Consider the following 10,944-nt stretch of genomic DNA (forward strand, 5'->3'; position numbering starts at 1 on the left):
GGTGGCGCGGTCAGACCCGGGAGCCCGAGCCCCTCGGTGATCAGCGAAGGGCGAGACGAACCCGAGAGCAGCTGGATGAGGAGCAGGAGCGGAGGGTCCGCCTGCAGCTCTACGTCTTCGTGGTCGATGCATCGCGTCCCCTTCAACGCCAAGCAGCCCACAGACATGCCCCGGAGGCAGCAGAAGGTGAGTTGCGGGCAGGACCGCGCGCCTCCTGGACTTGCCCCTCCCCGGGCGGGGAGCGCTCGGGCCGCGGTCCCTCTGCCCCACGCAGGACGCTGTGTTTTTGTTAGTCTTGGAGGCAGGGGGACCTTTGCGGGGAGGACAGGGTCTTAGCCCCCCCTGGGAGTCGGTGGCAGCGGACGCATCTTCGCCCCGGGCTTGGCAGAATCTGTCAGCTTGGCGTCCGTGAGACCGAGACGGACCGGGCAGCGCCGGCCCTGCGGTGGGGCACCCGGCGGGCCGGGCTCTGGCCCGGTTAGAACGCAACCCCCGTGAACTTGAATTTCTCGCGGCCGCGGTGCCTCCTGCTCGCCTAGCCCAGCTGGAGCTGGACCTGGCCGGAGGTCGGAATGAGTGTAGCGAGTGGGATCCGGACACTTGCGTTGGTCAGAGGGGAGTTTCCACTAGGGCGAAGGGGTGGGAATGTTCCTCGGTGACTAAAAAAAAACCCCAAAGTAAAATGGACAGGCTTCCTATACTGCTTTATAAACTGGGACCTCGGATCTAAACACTGCAAAAGGTACGCAGCTTTGTAGAGGTACCGTGAGTTAGTAATTCCTGGGCCAGCCAGGCCCAGTAAAACGCACTATTGATACAAAATAAAGGATTGGCTCATAACCACTTCAAAACAAAATGTCCCCCTCCCCCGTCCCCCGCTCCCGCCCCCCAAAGAAGGTAAAGGGGTTTTTTTTCAAGGTGAAATGCCATGCCTTAAGACCCCCCGGGGATTGAATTTTCCTGGTAGAAAAAAAAAGAAAAGGCCTCAAATTTGCTTTTTTTTTTTTTTTAAAAAAAAAACGGTTTAAGAACACCTTCTCTCTAAAACGGGGGTTCTCGAGCTTGGTGGAAAATAGGAACGACCGGGGAAACTTGGGAAAATCCCGATTTCCCGGCGCCCAGCCGCCCGGAAATTCTGTTTCTTTGTTACTAATGATGAGGCCCAGAAATCAGGATTTTAACAAGATCCCCAGGTGATTCTAATGTGCAGCCAAGGTTGAGAACCACTGCTCTAATAGAATGCTGAACCTAGATTATTCTTAGAAGGTTCAGTAGAAACATACAGCAGTCTCCTTGGTTTGGGACAAGATGTGGAGACCTAGAGAGATTGCCCAAGGCATGCATACCTGGATGCACAGGTGTTTGTTAGTTTCCTGGAGTAGTAACTTTAGCGTGTGAGGCACTTAGAAATTTGGAGAGCTTTCGAATTGAATTTTGAAAGCCTGCATTTCAGTGTCAGTGCAGTCTTCCCACACCATCCTAACCCTGTGTACCCATCCTCTTAAAACAGGCCCAACCTGAGCAGCTGTTCTGAATCATTCATTTTCAGGGCACACTTATAGGATGCTTCTCTGCAGCTGGAAGCTAATTACACAGATCCTTCAAATACCTAACCCTCTTCAGATTCACAACCCCAGAGATGGAAAAGAGGTAGGGATCCTCTGAGTAGACCTCTGGTTTTTGGAGGAGAGAAAGGTGTCAGAGTAGCATTCCTAATCCCAGAACAGTTGGCATAACTGATGACACCATTCCTCAGGTCAGATATGAGTGCACCGGGGAGTTTTGTGAGCCTTCCATTCACCCCTAGGCCAGTACCCTACTTTCTCGTCTGTAGCTTGCTGTGGAGATGCAGTACCCTCTAACCTCTTCTCAATTCTGTAGGTCAAATGACTTTCAATTTCAGTAGTCATTCTTAAGCCAAGTGTAACCTTTGATAAGTATAGGTGCCCCCCAAATGTATTCACACACTTTGAATAATTATAAGGGCAGTGTTTATTAAGATACGTTTCATTTTCAAAATTGAGCTGTCAGCTGTTAAAATGTGTATACATTTTGGGGGGCATGCTGTGATAAGTGGTCATATCAAGTTTACGAATATCATCCAGTCTCCAGTGTTTTTCACTCATACTGCATTAACACTTATTTTTGGTGCGTTAAAGTCTTAAAAAAACGAAGTTTGGTGACATTAAGATGCTGTCCTATTTGGAATATTATCTTTGAAAATAATTGTTTGCAACTTATTAGTGGCTGACTTATACTGTGTGTTCTTGTTGGATTTGGTAATGAAACAAACTCTCCCTTGCTTGTTCAGCTAGGGCAGAGCTCTCTGACGCGGCCTGTTTAATTACAGGCATGCCTCAGATGTTGCAGGTTCTCTTCCAGACCACCTCAATAAAGCCAGTCTTAATCTTTTGCTGCTGGAGGGTCTTGCCTTCAATTTGCACCACCTCCTCCCCCAAAACAAAAATGCCCCAAACCCACACATCTGTGAAGTGCAATAAAGCAGAGCGCAGTGAAATGAGATATGCCCTGTAGAGTGTAGAATGTTTCTCCAGAAATTGTGTTGGCAAACAGGTGCTTTCCCAACACTACTGCATATGTTCTGCTCAAAAATAATTTGGAATACTTGGAAATTTTTCTAAATGTTGAGAGCATTGAGTGCGGTCAGATTAACTTTTGTGAATTTATTATTATTACTAGAGGCCCGGTGCACAAAAATTTGTGCACTCGGGGGGGAAGGGGGGTCCCTCAGCCCGGCCTGTGCCCTCTCGCAGTCTGGGACCCCTCGGGAGATAACGACCTGCTGGCTTAGGCCTACTCCTGGGTGGCAGAGGGCAGGCCCAATCCCTAGGTGCAGCCCCTGGTTGGGCTCAGAGCAGGGCTGATTGGGGAGTTGGGGCGCCACCTCCTGTCATGCACAGAGCAGGGCAGATTGGGAGGTTGCGAAGCCACCCTCAGTCACGCTCAGGGTAGGGCTGATTGGGGGGGTTGGGGCACCGCCCCCTATCACACTCAAGGCAGGGTCAATGGGAGGTTGCAGTGCCACCCCCTGTCACTCACAGAGCAGGGCCAATCAGGGGTTGGGGCACTGCACCCCCTGTCACACACAGAGGCACACGGGCTGATCACGGGGTTTGGGCGCTGCCCCTGTCATGCTGATCCAGTGCCAGGAGACCTCGAGGCTCTGCTGATCCCGGTGCTGGGAGGCATATTACCCTTTTACTATATAGGATAGAGGCCTGGGGGGCCGGCTGGTTTGCCCTGAAGGGTGTCCTGGATCAGGGTGGGGGTCCCCACTGGGGTGCCTGGCCAGCCTGGATGAGGGGATGATGGCTGTTTGCAGCTGGTCACACACCCTTCAGGGTGGGGGTCCCCACTGGGGTGTCTGGCCAGTCTGGGTGAGGGGCTGAGGGCTGCCTTAAGGCTGGCAATTGACTGAAGCTCCCAACCTGTCCTTTTTTTCTTTTTTTTTTTTCTTCTGGGCCAGCTTTAGCTCTGGCTCTAGCTCTGAGGCTTCCGCTGCTGGTTTGTTTGCTGTTCTATAATCGAAACAATGTATACCTTCAGCTCTGAGATCCCAGCGGGCTATATTTGTTACAAAGTTTCAAACTGCCAGCTCAGAGGCCTGCAAGTCAGGTGGGGAACGTTGGAGTCTGCAGTCCCTGGAGCAAGCAAGCCTCATGTTCGCTTCCAGCTGCCTGGCTGCCGGCCGCCATCTTGGCTGACAGTTAATTTGCATAAGGATATGCTGATTAGCCAATGGGAAGGGTAGCGGTCGTACGCCAATTACCATTTTTCTCTTTTATTAGTGTAGATTATTATTATTATTATTATTATTATTAAGGAGGAAAGCCCACAACAATCTAAGTCGTTCTATTAGTCAAACTTATTCAAAAGGCACCTGATGCTTTTTTTTTTTAAACATGTTATTTGGTAAGGGGAGCTGGAGCTATTCTTGACAGTCAGATTTCCTCCTGGACAAAATGAAATGGGAATAAACTATATTTTTGCGAATTTGATGCACAAGCCAGTCTTGAATTATACAGTTGGGTTATACAGAGGAAATAACAGGATAATTACAAAATCACCATCTATTGTATACTTTTATACTGTCTTCAAGTAGGCAGACATCCCATAAAAGGATTTAATAGCTTAAATTGTTGTCATTGAAATGCATATTGCTGCTCACTTCTTTCTTTTTTTTATTGAATTGGTTAATAGAATTATACAGGTTTCAGGTATACAGTTCTACAACACATCATCTGTATATTGTATTGTGTGTTTCCCACCTCAAGTCACTTCTTTCAACTTTGTGAATTTAGAACTCAGAAATTGGGATCTGAAAGGGTCCTCATTGTATAAATGAAGAAAATTAATCGGAGATAAGAGCCTTACCTTGCCAGTCAGAGGCCTCTCACTGTTAGGGCTGGTGAGCCTCTGAGGAGCGCAGTGTTGTTTTTCAATTGGCTCCAGGGGCCCACAAAGCTAGTGAAGGGCTCATCCATGAGCTACTTGAGAAAGCTTCATAGCTTTAAACTCACAGTTGACTAAAACATGCCTGTCTTTGATTTTGGTTGGGAAATTTCAACGCTGAGGAACAACAGTTGCCACCCTATGCCCGTTAGACCCTCTGACTGACTTTACAGGAAATTCTGGGTGGTGGTGGTGGGGTGTGGACCGGGCACTGATAAGGCTCTGTACCAGGTGGGCACACTTCCTAAGTGGACATACACAATATGGATGTGAAGTAAATTGCCAATGGCAAAATAGCTTTGTCTGAGTAGTGCTTAAGCCTCTGATGCTTATTTACCTTGATTACCTTGGCACCATCACACTGCAGAGGGCAGTAAAGATGAACTTTGGGTGGTTCTCTATCATTGGGTAAAGGTGGGATCAGTGTTGAAAAGGGAAAACAGTGACACAGATAAAGCAAGTCAGTTATGCTTTTAGGCAATTTGTTTGTTGAACCTTTGGAAAACATTGAAATCCAGTAGGAAAAAGTGATAAAAAACGGGTTCATGGTGGTTAGAAGGTAGGGAGAATCTGGCAAACATGATACCCACAGGAGAGATTTAGTACATTCACTCACGTAGCTGTGGGTTTACAAACTATAATTCTCAAGTTATATCTGTCTTTCATATGTGCTTGACTTACGTGGTAATCGTTTTGGTTAGCCAGCAGTCTGTAGGTTTCTAGTTGGTGGTTGCTCTGTTCATTATTTTTGTTTTTATTAAGTTAAAGTCAGATGTTGAGAAGGAGCCAACTGTTTTTTAAATTAGAAATAATGAAGAGGGAATTAAAAAGATTGAAATGGTAACTAATAACTTTCCACATATACCCACGTTCTTTGCATTTTTATGTGCATTGTCACTGTAATCACACTAAATTGTGCCTTATTAAACCTGTTTATATAATCACTCCCACCACTTCACACAATATTTCTTGTTAATTCTAAATTTGGCTAATGTATACAAATAATACTGTGAAATTGCAGATGGGGTGGGGGGAGAGTAAGCTCCTTAATTAAAATTGATCAGGAAGAGATCAATTGTGGGGAAATAGTATTGGTGAAATAATTCACAGTGCGCTCTCCCATCCGAATATTATACTACAGTAAAGTGGGCACTTCTGTCCCTCTTTAGAAATGGTTGTCTTTTTGGGGTTTTGTTTTGATTTTGAATCTTCTGTTGCTTAGGTCAGCGGTTTTCAACCTGTGGCTCGAGACCCCCGTGGCGGTCTAACGACCCTTTCACAGGGGTCGCCTAAGACCATCCTGCATATCAGATATTTACATGACGATTCATAACAGTAGCAACATTACAGTTATGGAGTAGCAATGAAAATAATTTTGTGGTTGGGTCACAACATGAGGAACTGTATTTAAAGGGCCAGAAGGTTGAGAACCACCCCCCCCCCGAAAGAGCCACTTTTATAAAATATTAGCTACAGATTTACGAAGACTGAGAATCACTGTGCCTCAATGATTCTGCTATTGTTCCATCTTTGGGGACTAACATACAATGGTGGCCCGATGCATTCTCAGCGCATTGCATGGAGTCTAAGAAATGAGTAAATGTCTGGGTATGTGGAAGGGTTCCATTTAGTCCACCTCAAAGAATCAGCAACATATAAGATGGGGGAAGGATACTGTAGAGGCAAAAGAGGAGTCTTTTAGTTTATAGTTTGCTGTGGAAACTAATGTTCCATAAACGTGTTTTGAGACCACCAGGACTCACCCCCACTCTTCTAAAGAAAGCCATAAAAGGTAATACCTTTTGGTGTGCAAGTAATAACTTCAAACTGACCCTTTCCCACTACCAATCCCTAGAGGCACGCCGTGCTTGTAGGAGCCCCACATATCCCTGCTTTCTTGCTTGCAGAGTTCCAGCAGATCTGGGGATGGTATAAAAATCCATCCATTGTGCTCCCTGGGGCTTTGGGATGTTATGGTGCAAATACAGAAGAGAAAGGTTTTGTTGTTTGCTGTTGTCCTAAGGGGGGTGAGTCGGAAACCACACATACAAGTAAAACTTGAGATTGGTCTTAAACAGTATCTCAGAGGAAAATGATTGTTGCTTCAACTGATCCATCTAACCCCCCACCAGGGTGTCTTGAGACCACAGAACTTAATTTGGTGAAATGAGTTGTATTAATGAGAACTCAAACAGATTAAATGAAATTGGCATTTGCTTTTCTCTTTCAAAAAAATCAGCTGTAGTTTTAATACACAATGACTGCCTATAAAGTGAAATATTGTCATGCTGTGGTTTCACTTCAGCTTTTGTCTGTCTGTTTGTTAATGGAAACAGTCCTCTTCATTTGTACACTCACAAGATAAAAAGCACACTTTGTAAGGTCATTAAAGACCTTGAAAGCAAAACAAAAGGAAGCCCATTGCCAGGTTATGAAATATAGGCATTCTGAGTGGAAAATCCTACCAGCTATTTGGTTGTGAGGCAGGTCTCTTTTGAATTATTGTGTTACTTTATATGCATTTCAAATTAATTTAGACCTTTCTTTGGGAAGGAAGAGGTGGGTTGCATAGCCACAGGTTATTTCAGTTTTTAGGCTAGAAAAGGCCTAATGATTGTAAGTAGTGTATGCATTATTGAAACAAATGACACCTTCCCCAGGGTTTTAGGAATATTTAAGAATCAAATTATGGAACTGTTGTCTTAAATCTATAACATTTCATTTTATGATCACTGTTTAAGTTACCTAAGGGTTTGGCTATGATTTCCTTTTTGAAAAGAAAAACACCTGTGATTCTTATCCTTAGCTGCACATTAGAAACACCTTGGGGAACTTTAAATGCCATTATCCAGGTTGTGCCCCAGATTAATTAAATCAATCTCTGGGTAGGCCTAAAGCTTCCCAGGTGATTCCAATCTACAACCAAGGTTGAATACCAATGTTTTAGACTGGAAAGCTACAGGGAAATGGCTTATTTTCACTTAGGCAAGGTGCAAGTATTTGATTAAGATTACTGAGTAATTAAACCAGTATTCCATATTAAAAAGGCAATAGGAATGCTCTCATAAGGAACAAAGAACCCCACACATCTTAATAATCTAGGAACCACAGAAGACCCTGAATAGCCACCACAATCTTGAAAAAGAACAAGGTGGGAGGTATCACACTCCCTGATATCAAACTATACTACAAGGCTGTAATAATCAAAACAGCATAATACTGGTATAGAAACAGAAACACAGATCAATAGAACAGAATAGAGAGCCCAGAAAATAATACCTACACGTACATGGTCAATTATTCTATGACAGTGGAGGAAAACATATACATTAGGGTAAACAGTCTTTTCAATAAATTGCGTTGGGGAAACTGAACAGATTTGCAAAAAAAAGAAACTAGACCACCGTTTCACATCATATATAAGAACGAACTCAAAATGGAAGACAGTATGGAGGTTCTTAAAAACTTTGTTGTGCTTTTGTTTTTTAGAAGTGAAATAAAAATTATTAGTGATAAGCATAAACTTCAAATTTGGTAGAATTGAGACAAAGACCAAAGTAGCAAGTTTTTAACATTAAATTGGGTGCTTATTAAGTTTAGCTGTTTTTCATTTCAGTTGTGAATGAAACAATCAGACTCGAAGAACTTGTACAAATACATAAACTGAAAAGTGGGATGCAACCAGGTTTTGTAATGTTTTATCTCAGTGGAAATGTATGTCTCCTCTCCTACATTGTCTCCCTTTTCTTGGTTTGGCTTTCCCACACTCTGTGTTCTGTGTCGTTTGTGGGAACCTGTGTGTAGGAGAGTAGGGCTCTGCCCTTCACTGTCCTCTCTACATTGCTGTCACCTCATTTATCAAATGACTAATACTTCAGCAAGATGCCATGAAGATCATGTAAGATTTCTGAACAGCAACTAGTATAGTGTCTGGCATGGAGTAGATCTTCAAAGAGTTTTTATTTTAAATTTTATTTTCTCATTCCTTCAGAAAAGAAATTTTTCATTCTATAAAGCGTATTGCATTTAACAAAAAATATTTGAACAGATATGTATGCTAGGCACTATTGTAAGCACTGGGAATAGAGATGTGGACAAGGATTCCTCAGGAATTTATATTCTAGCAGAGGAGATGGGTGATCAACAAGTATATGGATCTACATAATAAGGGATATCTAGTGACTGTGGGAGGGAGTTTGGCATCACTGGCTGTTTAAGGTCGGGTGGTCAGGGAAAGCCTTGAGGAGCAGGTAGTGGTTGAGCAGAACTTGAAATTAAGTGAAGGGTTGAGCAACTTGAAGATGAAGAGTCTGGAGAGATAGGGCTAGCTTTTATGAATTCTTTAGGTGACGGTAAGATAAGAATTTAAGTGTGATGAGAAGCTATTGACAAGTTTTGAGCAGGTTCAAGAAGGGATCTAAGATTCTGAAAAGATCTCTTTGAGATGAGAATAGATAGTGCCACTACATTGCAGAACTCTAGGGTATACCAGTTCATGGAATTTAAGGCACTGCCTTCAAGTTGTACAGCTGTGAGAATAGACTAAAGGGGCAAGAGTAGAAGCAGGAAGTTGGGAGTTAGGAGGTTGTGGCAGGGGTTCAGGTTTAAATAAGGTTGTAAACTAAAAGGTAATATGGAATGTAGGTAGTATTTATTCAACATTATTTAACCAAGTTCACAAATCCTATCTAATAATAGACAAACATGGTAATTAACCAAACCTCCGCTATGCTTCCCATTGGCTAATCAGCAGGATATGCAAATTAATTGCCAACAAAGAAGGTGGCCGGCAGCCACACAGCTGAAGCGAACATGAGGCTTGCTTGCTCCAGTGATGGAGGAAGCCAAGGTTCCCCGCCTGCCGCGGCCCAACTCTGAGCTCCGGAAGCAACAATGTTGCAATTATAGAAGCTAAACAAACCCCAGATACCTGCTTTCAGCCAGCCACAGCCTCAGAGCTTAGAGCGCCAGTGATGGCAACAGAGTTTCAATTATAGAAGCTAAACAAACCCAGATACCTGCTTTCAGCCAGCCACGGCCTCAGAGTTAGAGCCGGCTCTCAGCTCCAGTACAGCTATAGAAGGTAAATAAATCCCAGAAAAAAAAAAAAGAGGCTGGGAGCTTCAGTCGCCCGCCAGCCTGAAAACGGCCCTCAGCCCCTCACCCAGACTGGCCAGGCACCCCAGTGGGGACCCCCACCCTGAAGGGGGTACGACCAACTGCAAACAGCCATCAGCCCCTCATCCAGGCTGGCCAGGCACCCAAGCGGGACACCCACCCTGATCCGGGAAACCCTTCAGGGCAAACCAGCCGGCCCCCACCCATGCACAAGGCCTCTATCTTATATAGTAAAAGGGTAATATGCAAACTGACCCTAACAGCAGAACGACTGGGAATGACTGGTCACTATGACACACACTGACCACCAGGGGGCAGACGTTCAATGCAGGAGCTGCCCTCTGGAGGTCAGTGCGCTCCCACATGGGGGAGCTCTGCTCAACCACAAGCCAGGCTGATAGCTGCCAATACAGCAGTGGTGGTGGGAGCCTCTCCTGTCTCCTCAGCAGCGCTAAGGATGTCCGACTGCAGCTTAGGTCTGCTCCCCGCTGGCAAGTGGATATCCCCGAGGGCTGCCGGGCTGCCAGAGTGATGTCTGATTGACAGCTTAGGCCTAAGCCAGCAAATGGTCATCCCCCGAGGGGTACCAGACTGCGAGAGGGCACAGACCGGGCTGAGGGACCCCCCCTTCGAGTGCACAAATTTTTGTGCACCGGGCCTCTAGTATCTATATATATGTTAAAAGCCTAAGCATCATTACAACTGGTCGACCAGTCGCTATGACGTGCACTGACCACCAGGGGGCAGATGCTCAGCATAGGAGCTGCCCCTGGTGGTCAGTGTGCTCCCACAGTCAACCTCCTGCAGCCCCGCCCGCTGGTCAGCCAACCTCCCACGGTCCGTCCCCGCTGCCGGCAGGCCAACCTCCTGGGGTCCCTTCCCCCTGCCAGCAGGCCCCCCAATAGGCCTTGATCACCATCCAGGCTGAGGGATCCCACCTGTGCATGAATTCATGCACTGGGCCTCTAGTATCAATATAAAAAGAGAGAAGACATGAACAATTCATAAGTTAATACGTTGGTCTACCAGTAATTGCTCTAGTAATAAAAAGAAAGCACATTAAACAAGAAGACTGTTTTGATTAAATTAACTATTTTAAAGTTGTAATGCTCAATACTGGGAAGGACAGGATGATATGGAAACTTTCAAACTTTATTGGTGAACATGAAATGGTAGAGCATTTCTGAAATGCTAGTAAGCCTAAGGCCTCAAGACTGTTTTTTTTTCTACTTCCGCAATTCCTCTTCTATAATAACTCAATCAGAATAAAATATTCAAAAATCAATGTTCATTTAGTGAATGCTATTAGTGGCAACACCAAAGTATGCATCCACTCATTCACCCTAATTTTCA

The 10,944-nt window shown here is 44.9% G+C and overlaps 1 long non-coding RNA gene across 1 annotated transcript in view; it reads left to right on the forward strand.

Moving 5' to 3' along the window:
- The first annotated feature begins 22 nt into the window (after positions 1–22).
- Positions 23–10,944, forward strand: part of LOC111826379 — a 15,644-nt gene continuing 4,722 nt past the window's right edge. The window contains exon 1 of the long non-coding RNA XR_002829722.1: positions 23–186. This is a non-coding gene — a long non-coding RNA (uncharacterized LOC111826379). The remainder of the gene's footprint in view (positions 187–10,944) is intronic.

The sequence above is a fragment of the Myotis lucifugus genome, unplaced genomic scaffold (genome assembly GCF_000147115.1).
Source record: "Myotis lucifugus unplaced genomic scaffold, Myoluc2.0 scaffold_73, whole genome shotgun sequence".
Taxonomy (NCBI): domain Eukaryota; kingdom Metazoa; phylum Chordata; class Mammalia; order Chiroptera; family Vespertilionidae; genus Myotis; species Myotis lucifugus.